Below are 18,496 nucleotides of genomic sequence, written 5' to 3' on the forward strand. Positions count from 1 at the left end.
CAATGTAAATGCTTTCTCCCCCTCTGCATTTGGCCATGATTGTTAAGTTTCCTTAGGCCTCCCCAGAAGCCAAGGAGATGCCAGCATCATGCTTCCTGTACAGCCTGTGGAACCATGAGATAATTAAACATATTTTCTTTATAAATTACTCAGTCCCAAGTATTTCTTTATAGCAATACTTGAGGTAATTGTAATCACTCACTAATATACCACTGTAATATTATTTCTGTTGATTAATGAATGGGATCACATATATATATGTGTGTGTATATATGTATGTATGTGTATATATGTGTGTGTGTATATATATGTATATATATATGTATGACATAAATGTATTTTCAAAGAAACAGAAAAGAAAATGTACTTGTTTTTATGCCACCTGGATTATATAATTTTCTTATGAGACATATGGTATCTTTATCACATACTGTTTGTGGAGTAGTAAAAATTTTGAAGAAAAAATGCTTACAAATAATGTTGTTTCAAATATTTTGAAAGTTTTTGGAAAAAGAGTTACGTAAAGTATATTATACCTGGATAGCTTAACTAATTTCAAGTTAAAAATTAGTTTATATTTATGTTATGAAAATATATCAGTATTATTACATTAACTCCTAGCCCACATCCTACAATTAATAAATCAGGCAAAGGTATCAGTAATTACAGATCTAATCATATTCATAATTCATACTTTCCAGTATTCACCCTAACTCTCACAACAAGAAATACCTAGTTGCTTCCCAACTTGCAATACCCACAAGAAAGTTTAAGTGTGTGATCATATATTCTTTTTTATCAATTATATGACAATTTATTAAAATTATTGTATTGTTTTAAGTCATATATCTCTTGTTCAGAAACACATATTTTTATACATGCTACCTACTAAAGAATTTTTTATTTCATAGGTCTAAGAATTTCCATTTTAATGGCTATTTTTCTACAGCAATCCATATAGAAAACCTGTATTCTTTAAGTTTTTATAAAGCTTTCCTATTCTTTCCATTTATTACCCACTTAAACAAAACTAGTACTACCCTCAATCTTCCCTATTACTGCTGCCTTCTCTTCACCCTGTAATGAATTTAATTTCTTCAATCAAGATCTGCAAATTGATTTTTTTTAAGTTTCTTTTTATTGTATTTTAGGTTTTGGGGTACATGTGATGGACATGCAAGATTGTTGCATAGGTACACACATAGCCGTGTGGTTCGCTGCCTTCCGTCCCCTCACCTGTATCCGTCATTTCTCCCCAAGCTCTCTCTTCCCACCTGCCCACCCCCCCGCCCCTCCCCCATTCCCCCCAACGGACCCCAGTGTTTAGTGCTCCCCTCCCTGTGTACATGTGTTCTCATTGTTCAACACCCGCCTATGAGTGAGAATATACGGTGTTTGATTTTCTGCTCTTGTGTCAGTTTGCTGAGAATGATCGTTTCCAGGTTCATCCATGTCCCTACAAAGGATGTGAACTCATCGTTTTTGATGGCTGCGTAATATTCCATGGTGTATATGTACCACATTTTCCCTATCCAGTCTATCATCGTTGGGCATTTGGGTTGGTTCCAGGTCTTTGCTATTGTAAACAGTGCTGCAATGAACATTCGTATGTGCGTGTCCTTGTAGTAGAATGATTTATAATCCTTTGGATATATACCCAGTAATGGGATTGCTGGGTCAAATGGGATTTCTATTTTTAGGTCCTTGAGGAATCGCCATACTGTCTTCCACAATGGTTGAATTAATTTACATTCCCACCAACAGTGTAAAAGTGTTCCTATTTCTCCACATCCTCTCCAGCATCTGTTGTTTCCCGATTTTTTAATGATCGCCATTCTAACTGGTGTGAGATGGTATCTCAATGTGGTTTTGATTTGCATTTCTCTGATGACCAGTGATGATGAGCATTTTTTCATATGTTTGTTGGCCTCCTGTATGTCTTCTTTTGTAAAGTATCTGTTCATATCCTTTGCCCATTTTTGAATGGGCTTGTTTGTTTTTTTCTTGTAGATCTGCTTTAGTTCTTTGTAAATTCTGGATATCAGCCCCTTGTCAGATGGGTAGGCTGCAAAAATTTTTTCCCATTCTATTGGTTGCCGATTCACTCTACTGACTGTTTCTTTTGCCGTGCAGAAGCTATGTAGTTTGATTAGGTCCCATTTGTCTATTTTGGCTTTTGTTGCCATTGCATTTGGCGTTTTGGTCATGAAGTCCTTGCCTACGCCTATGTCCTGAATGGTTTTGCCTAGATTTTCTTCTAAGGTTTTTATGGTATTAGGTCTGATGTTTAAGTCTTTAATCCATCTGGAGTTAATTTTGGTGTAAGGTGTCAGGAAGGGGTCCTGTTTCTGCTTTCTGCACATGGCTAGCCAGTTTTCCCAACACCATTTATTAAACAGGGAGTCCTTTTCCCATTGCTTGTTTTTGTCAGGTTTGTCGAAGATCAGATGGTTGTAGGTATGTTGTATTTCCTCTGAGGCCTCTGTTCTGTTCCATTTGTCTATATCTCTGTTTTGGTACCAGTACCATGCTGTTTTGATTACTGTAGCCTTGTAGTATAGTTTGAAGTCCGGTAGTGTGAGGCCTCCTGCTTTGTTCTTTTTGCTTAGAATTGACTTGGCTATGCGCGCTCTCTTTTGGTTCCATATGAAGTTTAAGGTGTTTTTTCCAGTTCTGTGAAGAAGGTCATTGGTAGCTTGATGGGAATAGCATTGAATCTGTAAATTACTTTGGGCAGTATGGCCATTTTCACGATGTTGATTCTTCCTAACCATGAACATGGAATGTTTCTCCATCTGTTTGTATCCTCTCTTATTTCGTTGAGCAATGGCTTGTAGTTCTCCTTGAAGAGGTCCTTTACGTTCCTTGTTAGTTGTATTCCTAGGTACTTTATTCTCTTTGTAGGAATTGTGAATGGCAGTTCGTTCTTGATTTGGCTCTCTTGAAGTCTATTACTGGTGTATAGGAATGCTTGTGATTTTTGCACGTTGATTTTGTATCCTGAGACTTTGCTGAAGTTGTTTATCAGTTTCAGGAGACTTTGGGCTGAGATGATGGGGTCTTCCAGATATACAATCATGTCATCTGCAAATAAAGACAATTTGATTTCCTCCTTTCCAATTTGGATACCCTTTATTTCTTTTTCTTGCCTGATTGCTCTGGCTAGAACTTCCAGTACTATATTGAATAGGAATGGTGAGAGAGGGCATCCTTGTCTAGTGCCAGATTTCAAAGGGAATGCTTCCAGTTTTTGCCCATTCAGTATGATAACATACAGTTAAATTCTGTATCAGGATAGGTTATCCACATATTTTAAACTCTCCCTATTCAACTTTAAATTCCATTCTCATTGATCCAGTAACTTCAGGATTCAGTCACATACATAGTCCCCAAGATTCTGCTAACACATGTTATCTTGGTACTCCAAGCCCTTTGGCTAATCACTTTCTTCTGTTAGTAGTCCAAGAAGTTTCTTGATTCAAATATATAGCAACTGGCGTGGGATATTTATATTGTTTCTAAAGAAGAGTTAGAGTTAGATCTTGAGGAAGATGTATGTTGTTCTTTAAGACAGATGCCTTTGCATGTCTTTAAGAGAAGAAGGGCTCGCCAGACTTTAACAAGAAGAAAATCACTGATTCTATAGGTCTGGAGAGACAAAGAAAAAAAAGTGGGGATGGAATATTTTCAGCTTCGTTCACCAGTAAGTCCTCACCCTGTAATTCTTTTGCACTGAGGCTCTTTCCATAAAATACATAATAAGCCTTATTGTTGAGAATCAACTTATCTGAAGCAATGTTTCTCTTATAATTAAGTCTTGAGCTCGGTCTTCAGCTTTTTCCAGTCTCTAGCTACAGGAGATGAGTTTCTTTATATATTACCAAAAAAGTCCTTTGCTATTTATGCTTTGCCTTATATTGATTTATTTTATTGGTGATTTATTATCCTCTGCCTGTTTTTGTCTTACACAAATACTTGATTAAATAGCCATTAGACGGCATATCTTCTAAATATTATTTCTCTCATACCTCTCGAAATACTGAGATTGTTTATATTTGAGTACATTCCCTTCCACTGATATTCTGTCCTACATCATCTCCAGCTAAAGTTTTAACAATTTCAACACAATTACATGCCAGGATCTACCAGTGCTCTAACTCCCTTAGAGGTGATACTCTCATTGCCTGCTGCCAAGTAGGTGATCCAATTTTCTACAAGTCTGCATCATTGCACTCATCTTGGTTAAAAAAAAAAAAAAAAAAAAAAAAAAAAAAAAAAAAAAAAAGTCATAAGTGGTTTTCTCTGGAAAAAGGATATTTAAACCATGAAGCTTGCATGCAGAAGTTTCATTAAGAATTGCTTAACAAAGGAGGGTTGAGTAAAGAGAGTATTTAACCTCTAATGCTTCTAAAACAAAATAATTAGAGTCTTGTGTCAGCTTATACATACAAGGTAAGTTGCAAATGATGTGTTGTTAAGCATTACTGTTTTCTGTCACATTCAGAGGAGATTGATATCTCAGCAATAGCAGTCAGAAAATATATCTGACATGTGCTCAAATATTGGTTGCATAGATAGTTCTAAACAATGAAAAAACAAACTATAATTCAGTTTAAAATTAATACAGCTTAAATAGGATGGTGAAATTTTCTAATAACATTTCCAGTTGTTGTTTAAAAAAAAAATTATTATTTTTTTCCACAGCACAATCAAAAGATTCATACAGAGTTGACAGTTTATCAGTCAGAGTAGAATAGGGTATACTGCAGGTTCAAAAGCTTTGTCATATAAAAAATTGTAACAACAAAGTTTACTTCTCAACAACTTAAAGTCTGTGAACTTGGAAAATGTCCAGAGCAACAGCTTTCTCTACAGTCAGTGATGCAGGCTGATGGTGGCTCCACCTACTGTAACTAAATCGACTATAATAAATGACTTCCCAGTTGAAGGAGCAGGGAAAGGAAGGTGGAAAAATCAAGTTCCAACAATTAAATGTTTGCTCTTGGAAATGACACAGTTTCTACACAATTTTCATTGTCTGTAGTCAGTCGTAGGATGACACTTAATGTTAAGTGGCCAGAGAAGCAAACTGAAGAGAAAAGAACAGGGAGTACTGATGCTCAGTTTTAATGTCTGCAGTTGATATATAGATACACGAATATTGTAAAATCAACCTGAACCAATCTTAGTTTTTAGTAGGAAATTCCATCTCTTACTATAAATTCCTTATTCTAGCTCTATGAAAAAGTGAGAAATATTGAAACGTTTGTGTATCATACTCAAGAAATAAAATATTTTCATCTGATTATAGTGAGTAGTCTCTCTCTATAGTGAGCTGAAAGAAAGGTTACTTGGGACTAATACATCATCACATGCTTTATTTCCAATTAGCTGTCTATCTTTGACAAAAATTATCCACAGATGAGACTCAATTCTTTTATCACATGCCAAGACTGATAAATGTGTACCTCAGTGCAAATTAAGGGTTCACAATTTCCCTCAAGCTCTAAAGTAGGCTGATTCTTGCATGTTCATATTATTATGGTACACATTTGGTTATAACAGGTTTAACAATTCTAGAAGGAGGAATTCCTTTGATTAAAAAATGTAAACTGATTTTTCTGAATATATCACAATGTTTGACTCTCTGTGTTAGTATTTATATCTAATAACTGTTCTGATATTAGTCAGCTTTATATTTTATATGCTTGTGAGTGGAAGTAGCATTTAGTCATTATCCAGTGACTGCCTTATGTAATGAAACAACTGTTTGTAAAATGCATTTTGGAACGTAAAGAATCTGCCACAGTTTCCAAACTTGGCATCTTATATGAAAGAGTTGAACAAATGTTTTGGAGCTTTATTCCCTTTCTATTACTTAAAAGATATTATCATATTCATATTTGGTGACAACTTGACATTAAATATCAATTAAAAATTACTTTTTAACCTTTCCCAGGGGTCAACAATGATCTTACGGTTTTCTCTAAGGACAATGAAGAAAGTAAAATGAGTGCCTATAGAAATTTGGGAGAAAACCCATCTTAAATACAATCAACAAACAAGATGCATTCATTTGAGAAAAAGTAGCAGAAGAAATTCACAAGGCTAATTCTTCCTGAGTAGTATGTGAGTCAGTTAAACAGCCAGGAAATTCAATGGCTGAATGCTTCACTGGCTCTGCCACCCAGTGGGCAGGGCAGAGCGCATAACTCAGACTATCACCTGCTGAATGATGGTGCTATACCTGCACATGTGTCTCATACTTTCCCACTGATAAGTGATTAACCCCATGTGCTAGGCTCATTCAACAGGACTCAAGTGGTTAAACTAATTAAATTGGTGGTGCCCTACATTAACCACACATGAATTCCAGCAGCACTTCTCCTTAAGAGGGGCAGACATTCCTACCTGCCTTCTGAAGCAAAAGGATGCCTGCTGAACTTCATAAAGAGAAAACAAATGTTTCCTGTAGTCCAAAGCTTTCTCTAAAGCTATTTATACTAATCATTTCAGAATATTGTTTATTAAAGTGATTGTAAAACTGTAACATGAAATCAGCTATTGTCTCTAGCCTTTTTAATAACCCTTACATACAATGTATCCACACAAGCTGATAGCTACTAGTTTAGTCATTTTATCATAAATATCATGATCCTAGCCATCTTTAATTAATAATTCATTTAACTATTCTTTGTTTCATTCACTTATTCATTACATTTACATGTGAAATATTGGCAGGTGTAATATGACAATTGGAACAAACAGAAAAATTCCATAGCATTAAAGAAACATTGGCTGGGTGTGGTGGCTCATGCGCCTATAGTCCCAGCCCTTTGGGAGGGGACAGATCACAAGATCAGCAGTTCAATACCAACTTGGCCAATATGGTGAAACCCTGTCTCTACTAAAAATACAAAAATTAGCTGGGTGTGGTGGCACACATCTGTAGTCCCAGCTACTTGGGAGGCTGAGGCAGAAGAATTGCTTGAACCCAGGAAGCAGAGGTTGCAATGAGCCAAGATCATGCCACTGCACTCCAGCCTGGGCAACAGAGTGAGACTCTGTCTATAAAAAATAAGTCGAGGTGAGTATTTATTTATTTATCTATTCTGAGACAGGGTCTCACTCCATCTGGACTGTAGTGATTCGAATGCTATGCACTTCAGCCTCAACCTTCCAGACCCAAGCAATCCTCCCAGGTCAGCTTCTCAAGTAGCTGGGACCATAGGCACATATCACCATTCCTGGCGAATGTTTTCAATTTTTTGTAGAAATGGGATCTTGTGATGTTGCCCAGCCCAGTCTTGAACTCTGGACTCAAGCTGTCCTCCTGTCTCAGCCTCCCCAAGTGCTTGGATTACAGGCATTAGCAACCCAGCCAGTAAGAGAGAAAAACAAAAACAGAAAAACAAAACACTAAGAAAAAATGAAGCGAATAAACAGCACACAGTCTAAAATGTTAATAAGTAACTCTTAAAAATCCAAACAAAAATTTCAACACTGTCTAGAGATTTGGTTTAGCACAAATGAATGGGACAACTACATGTACAAAACATTTTAGACATAGGTGATTACTTGCTTCCCAGTATCTATTACTTCCTACTTCTCATCAAGCAATTTTGCTTGGAGCAGCAAAGTGTCCAGTTAAAATAATAAATTCCTGTATTAGTAATCTATTGCTTCATAACAAATAACCACACAGTTAACTGATGAAAGCAACACCATGTACTATCTCCTTGTTTCTGTAGGTTAGAAAGCTGAGAAAAGCACAACTCTGTTCTCTACTCCAAATCTCATAATTCTGAAATCTAGAAGTTGACTAGGCTGCATTCTCAGCTGGGGTTGGGCATCCCCTTCAAGCTCATTTGTTACCACCAAAATTCAGTTTTCTGTGGTTATTGGACTAAGCTTCTCCATCTCTTGATGGTTCAGCTCTCAGATGTCACCCTAAGTCCTCTCTCACCACAGCAGATTACTTCTTTATAGCTAGCAGGAAAATCCTTCTTCAGTCTGCCACATATGAAAGCAATCAAGGTGACTCATGCCTGTAATCCTAGCACTTTGGGAGGCTGAGGCGGGTGGAACAGCTGAGGTCAGGAGTTCAAAACCAACCTGGCCAATACGGTGAAACCCCCATCTCTACTAAAAATACAAAAATTAGTTGGCACATGCCTCTAATCCCAGCTACTTGGGAGGCTGAGGCAAGAGAATCGTTTGAACCCAGGAGGTAGAAGTTGCAGTGAGCTGAGATGGTGCCACTGCATTCCATCCTGGGTGACAGAGCAAGACTGTCTCAAAAAAAAAAAAAAAACCAATCCAGGAGAATCATTTTCCCATCCTGGTCACAGATCCTGTTTACACAATGGGGAGGAGTTGATAGATGGCTTGTACATCAAAAGGTGGGGCTCTTAGGAGGCATTTTAGAACTTGGCCCACCTGAATCCCTCTCTACTATTACAATTAAGGGTGACCATGTTACTCAGTTTGAGTCAAAGAGTTATATGCAAAAGTGCATAAAACAGGGTGTTCTTTCATGAATAAAAGCACTAATTATTAGACTAAAAGGACTTTGTCCCCCTTTCTTTCTTTGTGAATAAAGATTAAACAGAAGGGCTGGATAAGCAGCAGATATGTAGTAATGTAGAAGACAAAAGTAGACACAAATGAAAGCATACAAATTAAAGAAGGCTAAGTTCCATACTTCTTCAATGCACCACTTTATCAGTCCTGTCCTGCTTTACTCAGGATTTATTTTTATGACAGAAATAAATATCCTCGCTTGTTTAAATCACTTTGTTGGGCTTCAGCTACATAGTCTTTCAGACTATATAAGACCTTCAGCAAGTATAGTCTTTTCTTTCTTTTTTGAGATGGAGTCTCATTCTGTCGCCCAGGCTGGAGTGCAATGGTCAATTTCAGCTCACTGCAACCTAAGCCTCCTCTGTTCAAGCGATTCTCCTGCCTCAGCTTCCCAAGTAGCTGGGATTACAGGCATGTGACACCATGCACAGCTGATTTTTGTATTTTCAGTAGAGACGGGGTTTTACCATGTTGGCCAGGCTGAATCTCCTAACCTCAAGTAATCCACCCACCTCAGCCTTCCACAGTGTTGGGATTACTGACATGGGCCACCACACCTGGCCAAAATATAGTCTTTGCTATTAAAAAAAAAAAAAAAAAAGTTATATTCAAAAAGTTAGAGATATGTAAAAACTGAAATAAATTATATGATTTTGAATTCATGTTTCTTTGGAGGTTATTTTCTGGGATTCCATTTGAATTTGTGTATCACTCATCCACTATGCTTATTTGCATATGAACTTGCATCCCCTGTTTACCTTTCTAGGATAGAATTTCTGCTTTGTCTCCCTGTCCTAGCCTTCTATTTCTGCGGTAAATCAAAAAAGTTCTACTAGTTACTGTTCTCTTGGAATTTGCCCTGATATGTCATCTATTCTTGCCCATGAGAAAGTAAAATCCTCTTCTTTATTCTGATGCCATATTATTTCCAGACCAAAGCCCAGCTGAGAATAAATTTATATTCAGAAACAATGTTATCACTATTCACACAATTTGAACCTCCTTTCTACCTGGAACAGTACTGCTCTTTCTTGCTTGCTAGATTGGATCATTTACGGTTACATGATTGAATGATTCTATAGTAATTAGCTTCACCCTAACTGACCTCTGTCATCTTGAGTCCCACCAACAAAACAAGGACTATACTTTCCCTCAAACTCATTCATTCATTTTCTCCATCTTTCTTTTAAAACTGATCTGTTTTACTTAATACCAAACAACAATCCTCTCTTTAGAGACCCAAGTATATTATCCCAACTCAAAATATAGTCCTGACTTTAAAATCTGCATTTGTCAAATATCTTTACTAGCCAAACCATAAAATTTTATTTATTTCTTGTCAATATTTTTTACTCAAAAGAGAATTTAACTTAAAAACAATGTACCAGCTTATCTGATAAATCATCTATTATGTAGTTTTTCAGTTAGCAACAGAAAAAAACAGAAAGAGTGGATCTCTTGTATATTGATGCAAAATATGTGATGGTGGTTCATATAAATGAATTTGAAGGCTTTTCTGAAGTGAGACACAAGACAAATTAGCCACATGTGTTTTTTCTGGGTATGTACAACATTTCAATAAAAAGGAGTTGACTTTTAGTATTGCTGGTGAAATTAACAGATTATTACCCAAAATTTAAAGTCATTTATTTTCTTTTTAAGTAAATCAACTCTTTGATCCACATATTCAGGTGGTGAGGTCTCCTTGTAATTCTTTGGCTTGGTCAGATTTAGTTAGATGTGAATGTGTAGCACTTACTTAACTTGTGAAAACATTATAATTTTACTTGATATAAAAAATATTCAGTCTTCAGAAACAAGCACACATCTTTAGTGTGTAAATGATTTGTGAGGTTAAAAAAAAAATGTAGCATATCCTTAACCTTGTATTTGTTCAAGTTAGTCAGATTTACATAAATGATACCATTCATAAAATTTTCCGGAGAGGTTGCCTGTAGCTTTCCTCATTTGAGATACTATGTGGATTTACTTAGAGTCAAGAAGCACTAAAGGGTCAAGATATTGTAAGTCCATATCAAGAAAAATACACAATATATTTTACTTTTTAAGAATTTAGGCTTTTAACATTGTAATTCTTCCATAAGTGTGTTAGAATAACAATGAGAACACATGGACACAGGGAGGGAAACATCACACACCAGGGCCCTTCAGGGGATGGGGGGCTATGGAAGGTATAGCATTTGGGGAAATTCTTAATGTAGATGGTGGGTTGATGGGTGCAGCAAACCACCGTGGCGCATGTATACCTATGTAACAAACCTATACATTCTGCACGTGTATCTCAGAATGTAAAGTATAATTAAAAAAGATATCTTTTATATACATAAAAATAAGAAGCTTGTTATGTGCTAACCTACCCTTTGTTAGCCTGACAGACTCCATCTTCCTGAGAGCCAGGCAGACTCCATCTTAACCTCTGCCTCACCTGTCTCGCCATTTCTCCTTTGAGTGCATACCTGGGTCATGCTCCTGTGCTGGGTCATGCTGTGCTTAGAACTATCAAGGCATATAACCATTGTAACCATATCCTGCCTGGCAAGCCCACTTGCTATTGTGAATACCCCCTTGATTGATTGTATGGCAAGTGCTGAATACCCACCTTGGTAACCAGCAATCATGGGAACCGCTTGTGTGTAGTCTCCTTAGTAATCAACAATCATGGGAACCTCCTGCCTCCTGGTTACCAGCCTCCTTATCTAACTTGATTGTTCTGCTTCTGTAAATTCTGCTTCAGCTAGGCTCCCCCCTCCCCTTTCTTAAGCAAGATATGAAAAGGAACCAGGCCCCTTCCTCGGTGCTGAAAGATTTTGAGTGCCAGCAATAAAGGACTCTCAATTGGAACTCAGAGTGTGGAGCTTTCCTTCTAAATTGCTTGGGTATAACAGTTATATCTTATAAAAATAAGAAGCTTATAGTATCAGATATTTCTTCAAAAGGTTCTAAAGCATATCTTTAACTTGTAGTTTAAGATGAAGCGTTTGAATTTTATCAGCTTCTTGAATACACTGTTTGCTTTCCATCAAAAAAGAGTGTTAGAATAATGTTTATTTATTCATTCAATAATGAGTTAGAACTTGTGCACTTATTCTTTCAAACAACACAGACACAACACATAACTATAAGCCAAACATTATCAGGCACTGGTATAGATGACTGAATCAAGATCTTTGCCTTCAATCATACCGAATACTTATTCAGCACTATGCACTAGGAACTATTTTATGTATGTTCTATGTGTTACTTCAGATGATTATCTCAACAACCTAAAAGGTTGATTGAGATAGGTTTGATTTGATTATGTTAGGTTATCTTATGCTACACATTTGCCAGATATAGGTGACGGGGGGAATGGAGGCAGCAAACCACCTTGCCATATATGTAAATGTGCAATAATCCCGCATGATCTGCACATGTATCCCAGAACCTAAAGTACAATAAAAAAAATAAAAAATAATAAATGAAATTATGTTACTTTAATCAGATGATTTTAGTAAAAAATAGAATGGAAACTATTTATTAAAATAAAGAATGGTACAGGTTACTTTACGGATGCATATGCACTGTGATCCAGGAAGTGTCAATTAACAATATAGCCTTGGTAATATAAGATGCAGTGCTCTAAGAACAGGTTTATTTTAAAAAGCAGTTAAGATAACGTATCTGGAGAATGACATAAAATAGGGATGCAGGATATCTACTGAGTGATTTATGATTTATGTGACCTGAACACAATTAGTATTAATCTTCCTGCTCTGAAACAGGATTTCTCTTTGTTTAATCTGATTTTGAAAGAGTGAAAATGTCATTTTAGAATTTATTTTGATACTGAAATATATTGAAATGTAATATATTACATGCAATATATTGAAATGTAATATAAGTATTTATAAAACTATAGTCATGACAAAATCTCTAAATAATTATTTCAGATTTATATTTCCAGCCAAGCATACACTTAAAAAAAATCCTAAAATGCTCACCTCTTTAAAGATTAAGAAGGTTATGTATTTTTAACTTAACATAATTTGACATCAAAAGCTTCTTAAGAGCAGAAATTGTGTCTTATCATTCATCATTATTAAGCAACATATGTATCACTTGTCATTATTAAGTAATGTAAATAAATATATATACATAAATAAGGATTCTCAGCCAATACATGTATTATTTTGCTGCTATGTGGTTTCATAGATTTACCCACTGTCCACAGAGGCATGACTAATTCTGAAATGGACTAAGTTATTTATTTTCTTTACTTGCTTGAGTCTATTTGTATGGCATTTCAATTTATAATAATAGGTAGAAGGTGAAATTGTCTTTCATAATTTTGAATATCTTTATCTTTTTGTGCATGTGGCTTATTGGCCTATTTTTATAATTAGAATTTTGGCAAACATTGTATGAAATTTTCCTTAAGAAATCCAAGTGTTTGTTTATAAAAATGAAATAGAATATGAGTTTAAAGTGGCTCTTTACCCTTCATACAGAATAGTCATAATTCTTATTAGTAAAACTCAATTTAACACTTTCATCAAAAATGAGGCAATTCCTCTAATTCAAATGAACATCCACATTTAAATACAGTAGCTGCTCTTGAGAATGTGTGTCGGTAAGCTCAGATATTCACCATTGGTGAAGACTGATCTGTACTTAAAAAAAAAAAAAAAAATGAGCATCCAAATTCATAGAGCCTATCAAGAAATTCAGGAAGCCTATCAACAAGAATAATGCACATACCATTCCAACACTGCATTAAGTGCAAGGACATGAGACAAGGTCATTCTAAAGCAACAAATTCTGAAGACAGACCAAAGTGTTATGCATATCAAGCAGGTTGTGAGGTCAATGTGCAGAAAATATCACAACATAAGTTAATGCCTATGAATGACACCCTGAAAACAACTTTTAAAAGCAGCCCTGACAGCTAGAGCATCTGCAAAAATTACCTCCACATGAAACGTTGCTTGGTGCTGCAGAAGAGGCCTATTGTTAAGGAACACATTTGAAAGATACAAAATAAATTGTAAAAAAAAAAAAAAAAAAAAAAATTAGAAAAAGGAGGCATGTTTGTCTGTTTATTTTTAAATATTACTGCATTTTTTATTTTTAAAAGCAATAAAATAAATATTTACTTTTCAGATAATGCGATAATGAATTTTTAAATTCATAATTTTTGAACTATCAAACTTTTTTATTGATAAATAAAGGGGTAAATACTAAAAATAAGCTTTGCCTTTATTTAGAATTCCATTAAAAGTTTACAGTTTGGCTTTTGAGTTCTTTCATTTTCTTGAACTCTTCCTGTTACCATACTTGCTTTTCCTTTTGCAACCATTGCATCCTCCTAAGTTCCCCTCATATGCCTATGTCCTTTTATTGCATCACTTCCTTAGATTTATCTCAATTTCGTAATGTCTTTCCCTTCACTTTTAATGCCTTTATCTCTCCAACTTTTTATACTCTGGTATGCACATTGTTCAATAAGGGGTTCTCAGCTATCATCTTATAAAACAAAAAAAAAATTAAAACATGTCATTCATAATGAAACAAGAAACAAGATAAATATATTATCTGCTTTACCGAATATTGTTTTTAAGACAAGTATTTTGTTTGTTTTTTGAGACATAGTCTCTCTCTGCTGCCTAGGTTGGAGTGCAATGGTGCAGTCTCGGCTCACTGCAAACTCCACCTTCCCAGTTCAAGCAATTCTCCTGCCTCAGCCTACTGAGTAGCTGGTATTACAGGTGCCTGTCACCATGCTCAGCTAATTATTGTATTTTTAGTAGAGATGGGGGTTTCATCACATTGGTCAGGCTGGCCTCGAACTCCTGACCTCATGATCCACCCAACTCCAAAAGTGGTGGGATTACAGGCGTAAGCCAACTAGTCCAGTTAAAAGAACTTTTTTATAACAATAAGCTGAATATCATTATTTTCAGTTTAATCATGAGTGAAGCTAGGATAAGGAAGATAATTGACATGTTTGAATGTCAGTGACAACAAAACTTGAGAGCTTCAATTGATAAAAGGTAGATTCTGGGCTCGTTCTATAAAGTCTCCTCCAGTCTAGATCTTTCACTGAAACTGATATTTCTCACACAGCACTTCCTAGCTTAGGTTAGTTACATTCTCTGGCCTCACAAGTGTCTTTTCTAATATATTAAAGAATATTACACCACTATTCCCACACAGAAAATATTTTGAGAGCCCAAGGGAACCTTTAAAAGCCTTGGTAATGATTTTGAGGTATAGAGTGTCCTAATTTCTATAAATAAAAATGTCTCCCAAGAAAAAACAACGAAGATGATATTCAAATATTTTACTGATATTGCTACCACAAATTATAGATCACAGCAAACAATATTATTCCAGGAAAGTAAGTAGGTGAGCACAACACATTTTAAAAAGAAAATAGCAACATTTTCTACTTTTAGCTTTGATGTCCAGAATCAGGACCTGTGGACTCAAAACTCAACTGGGAAGAATTGCCCATTAGGAGGTTTATTGACACGTGACTAGTCCCAAAACCTTAGGGAAATAATTATGTCCATATAGACTGTCACCTCTCTTGAAGTCAAAAGGGCTCCAATTTTCTTTCAAAACTTAGAAGTATTCCATCACAGTACTTTTAGTCCTCTGGTCCTCCCTAAAGCTTCTTTTTTTTTTCATATTTATTTTTGTATTTTTAACTTAGGGTTCACCCCTCCACTTTACCTTTGGTCTCTCTCTTCTTGGTCCTCTATTACCTTAGGAGGATTCTGCATCATTTATTACCCTATCTTTCACTCCACTTGAAGTCTCAAATCATCTATACAGCCAGGATAGTCTTGATTACTCGTATTCATCTTTGATAAATATTCTTATTTAGCTTGATGCAGCAAAAGCATTCCAGGAACAGATATTCTTTAGAGACTGTGGTATTTGGTATTTGGAGATGATATATTATTTGTATTGATTTTTCATGCATCCATGTACTAAGAAAGTCCTGTGCCCTTAAAAGAAAATATGTCTATTATTTTTGCTTGCAAATTGATGAATTCATCCATCACACTACGTCTGAAGTAACATTTTGATTTTCTCAAGCTTTGTCATATGCTGAGCTTATCCAATATTTACAGGCAATGTTTGGTTGTCTTTCACTGGAGTCACGTTTACTTTCTAGCATGCAGCTGTACCAGGAGGTGGCGAAACAGCTAGAGTCGAGATTTAAACACGGGTCAGTATCTGGAGGAGGGCGCGGTACATGTTTAAATATAAAATTACTTGTTTGATAATAAAAGCATCTTATTCTCTTCTAGATCATACTGTATTGAAATATTATGCGTACTTAGTATCACAGGTGTTGTGTTATTGGGACTATGCTGAGAATTTTATACCCATTTTGGGGATACAACATAACTGGGATTGAATCAAATCAGCCACAGAATAGTAAGTGTGATCCTAGCTTTAAATTAATTAAATGATTACATCTCCCTTACCCATTTCAAAAGCTTTGAGGGGCAACATCAAAGAGTCATTAGTAAAAACCATGAAAATGTACTTACCTAAACGGGTGACCAGTGATCTTTAGTGTGTGTGTGTGTGTGTGTGTGTGTGAGCGAGAGAGAGAGAGAGACAGAGAGAGAGACAGAGAGAGAGAGAGAGAGAGAGAGAGAGTGTGTGTGTGTGTCATGTATTAGAACTGGAGATGTGGCTATTCTAAGGTAAGGTCAAACTTCTTTAATTTATTTATTAATTCCTATAATAAGTGGGATTAAAGCAAAGGGAGTGTGGCAGACTGAGCCTAGAAAAAGCAGCATCTGAAACATAGCCACAGCATCTCTTTTTTTATTATTATTTTTTTATGAGCTTGCAATCTCAATTGTAGGCAGGGATAAAACTCATGTATAACAAGCCAACTTGGACAGATGTTCAGAAGACACCATTGATTAAAGGGTACTTGTTTAACTGAAAAGTTAATTCACTTTGATAGATGAGTACTTCACTGCAAATGAAAATTCCATCTTGCTTTATATTAACACCTTCCATAGATAATTTGAAACTAAATTTGATGTTATTATTTTTTCTGAAATATTTTAAACAATTCATAAAGCACTTTTAATTTTAAATGCTATTTTCTTTGAAAAGGAAAAAGAAAATTAATGAGCACACATTTTCTGTATTTTAGAAAAATAAAATAATTCCAATGTATCTCTCTAAATGATATATTCTAGTTCTTCAGGAAATGCATACAACACAAACACAAACATATACAAATACCAACCAGTCAATGTCTATTGCAATTCCCAAAAATGATATAATGCTCAGGATATCCAGCCATTTATTTACCTTTTTAAAAATTATATAAGTTCTTATGTGCAAATGTAAGATATAATTTGGACCATAGTTTTACCATAAGTTAGAATCTGGAATTCATTGATGTACTTTTCAATCTTAGAAATTTTTAATTGCATTTTTTATCATTGCAAAAATTAGTTATTAGTGCCAGAAGATAGAAACTCTAATGGATGAAGAGCTTTTTATAAATCAGATAAAAATGCAACAAAATATAATAAAATATATAAATATGTAATTTGAGTCATGAAGTTGTATTAATATTAAACTAAAAATTAATGTTCAGATAATTTAGCTAATTTTGGTGATTTTATACATATAATACTGTGGTGTTAAAGTTGTACTTTTAATTGTTGTCAACTTTTTTTTAACAAAATGATAATGGATATTTCAACAACAGATTTATCAGTTAAGATAAATACTTCGTCATGCAAATAATAGAAGTCATAAGAATTCAGAAAGAATCTTAGTAGTTTTTTCCATTTACATACAGAGTGTCACAAATTGAAAATTTCTTTCTTTCGTTTCCCCTTCTTTTACTTTTTTAAAAATGATATCCAGAAGAGATATTGCCCATTGAAATCGAAGATGCTAGATGCTTTGCTACATCATTGAGATCTCTCTTCTGCACTGGGAACTAGTCTCCCCAGATGCTGGAAGCTCTGCCAGCAGATGGATCTCATCTATCAGTCCTCTCTAGTTACTTCCCATGCAGAAGACAGCTGCTTTGCTCAATTCACGTCTCCTTCACAGGGAAGCCCTGCCGCAAATTATTAATCAAGGCAAGGGTAAAAAGGCTTACCCTTCTCCCCAACGATGAATGGCATAGAGGGATCATCCAGCTCTAGTGGCTATAGTGGAATTAACTAAGGCCTTTGATAAAACTGCCTTGTAACCAGAGCTCTTTTGTTCAACTCCTTTTCTTTCCCCTCATTTTCCAGATTTTATCACTAGGAAGCATCTTAATACATGCTGTGCACTCTGATCTCACTCTTGGGGTTGGCTTTCCAGAGAACTCAAACTGCGATATCAAAAATTCTTTACAAATAAAATACATTTTGTTATATAAAGTCCATGATCCCAACAAATTCCTCTTAGTCAAAGTTTGTCCATTCCCTACACATCTTCAACCCTTGAAACACTCTCACTGAATCCATGTAACTCATGAACTACTGGCAGCAAATTTATTTTTACGTCTGCAACATAGGCATGAATGCTAGGAATCTGCCTTTTAGGGCTGCATCCTTTTCTTGGTGATAAATTAACTGCTAAGAGTCTGGAGCAGAGATTCCACTGAGCTAGAATGTTGGATAGTGAGGTTTTATATAACTAGTATGCCTCTCAGCTACCTAGCTAGATTTACCTAATGTCAAGCATATGTGTCATATTGCAAATTATGGTGTATTGTTATGAAGCTTTACAAAAAAATAATTGGGCTCTGAACAGCACTCAGAATGCTTATGTTTATTATATAATGTTTGTTATTGTACAGCTATGTGCATGCACAGTAAGAAAAAGATTTACTAAGGCTACAGAAGCTTTCACTGTATCTTGTCAT

This window comes from Saimiri boliviensis, chromosome 16 (genome assembly GCF_048565385.1).
Source record: "Saimiri boliviensis isolate mSaiBol1 chromosome 16, mSaiBol1.pri, whole genome shotgun sequence".
Classification (NCBI taxonomy): Eukaryota; Metazoa; Chordata; class Mammalia; order Primates; family Cebidae; genus Saimiri; species Saimiri boliviensis.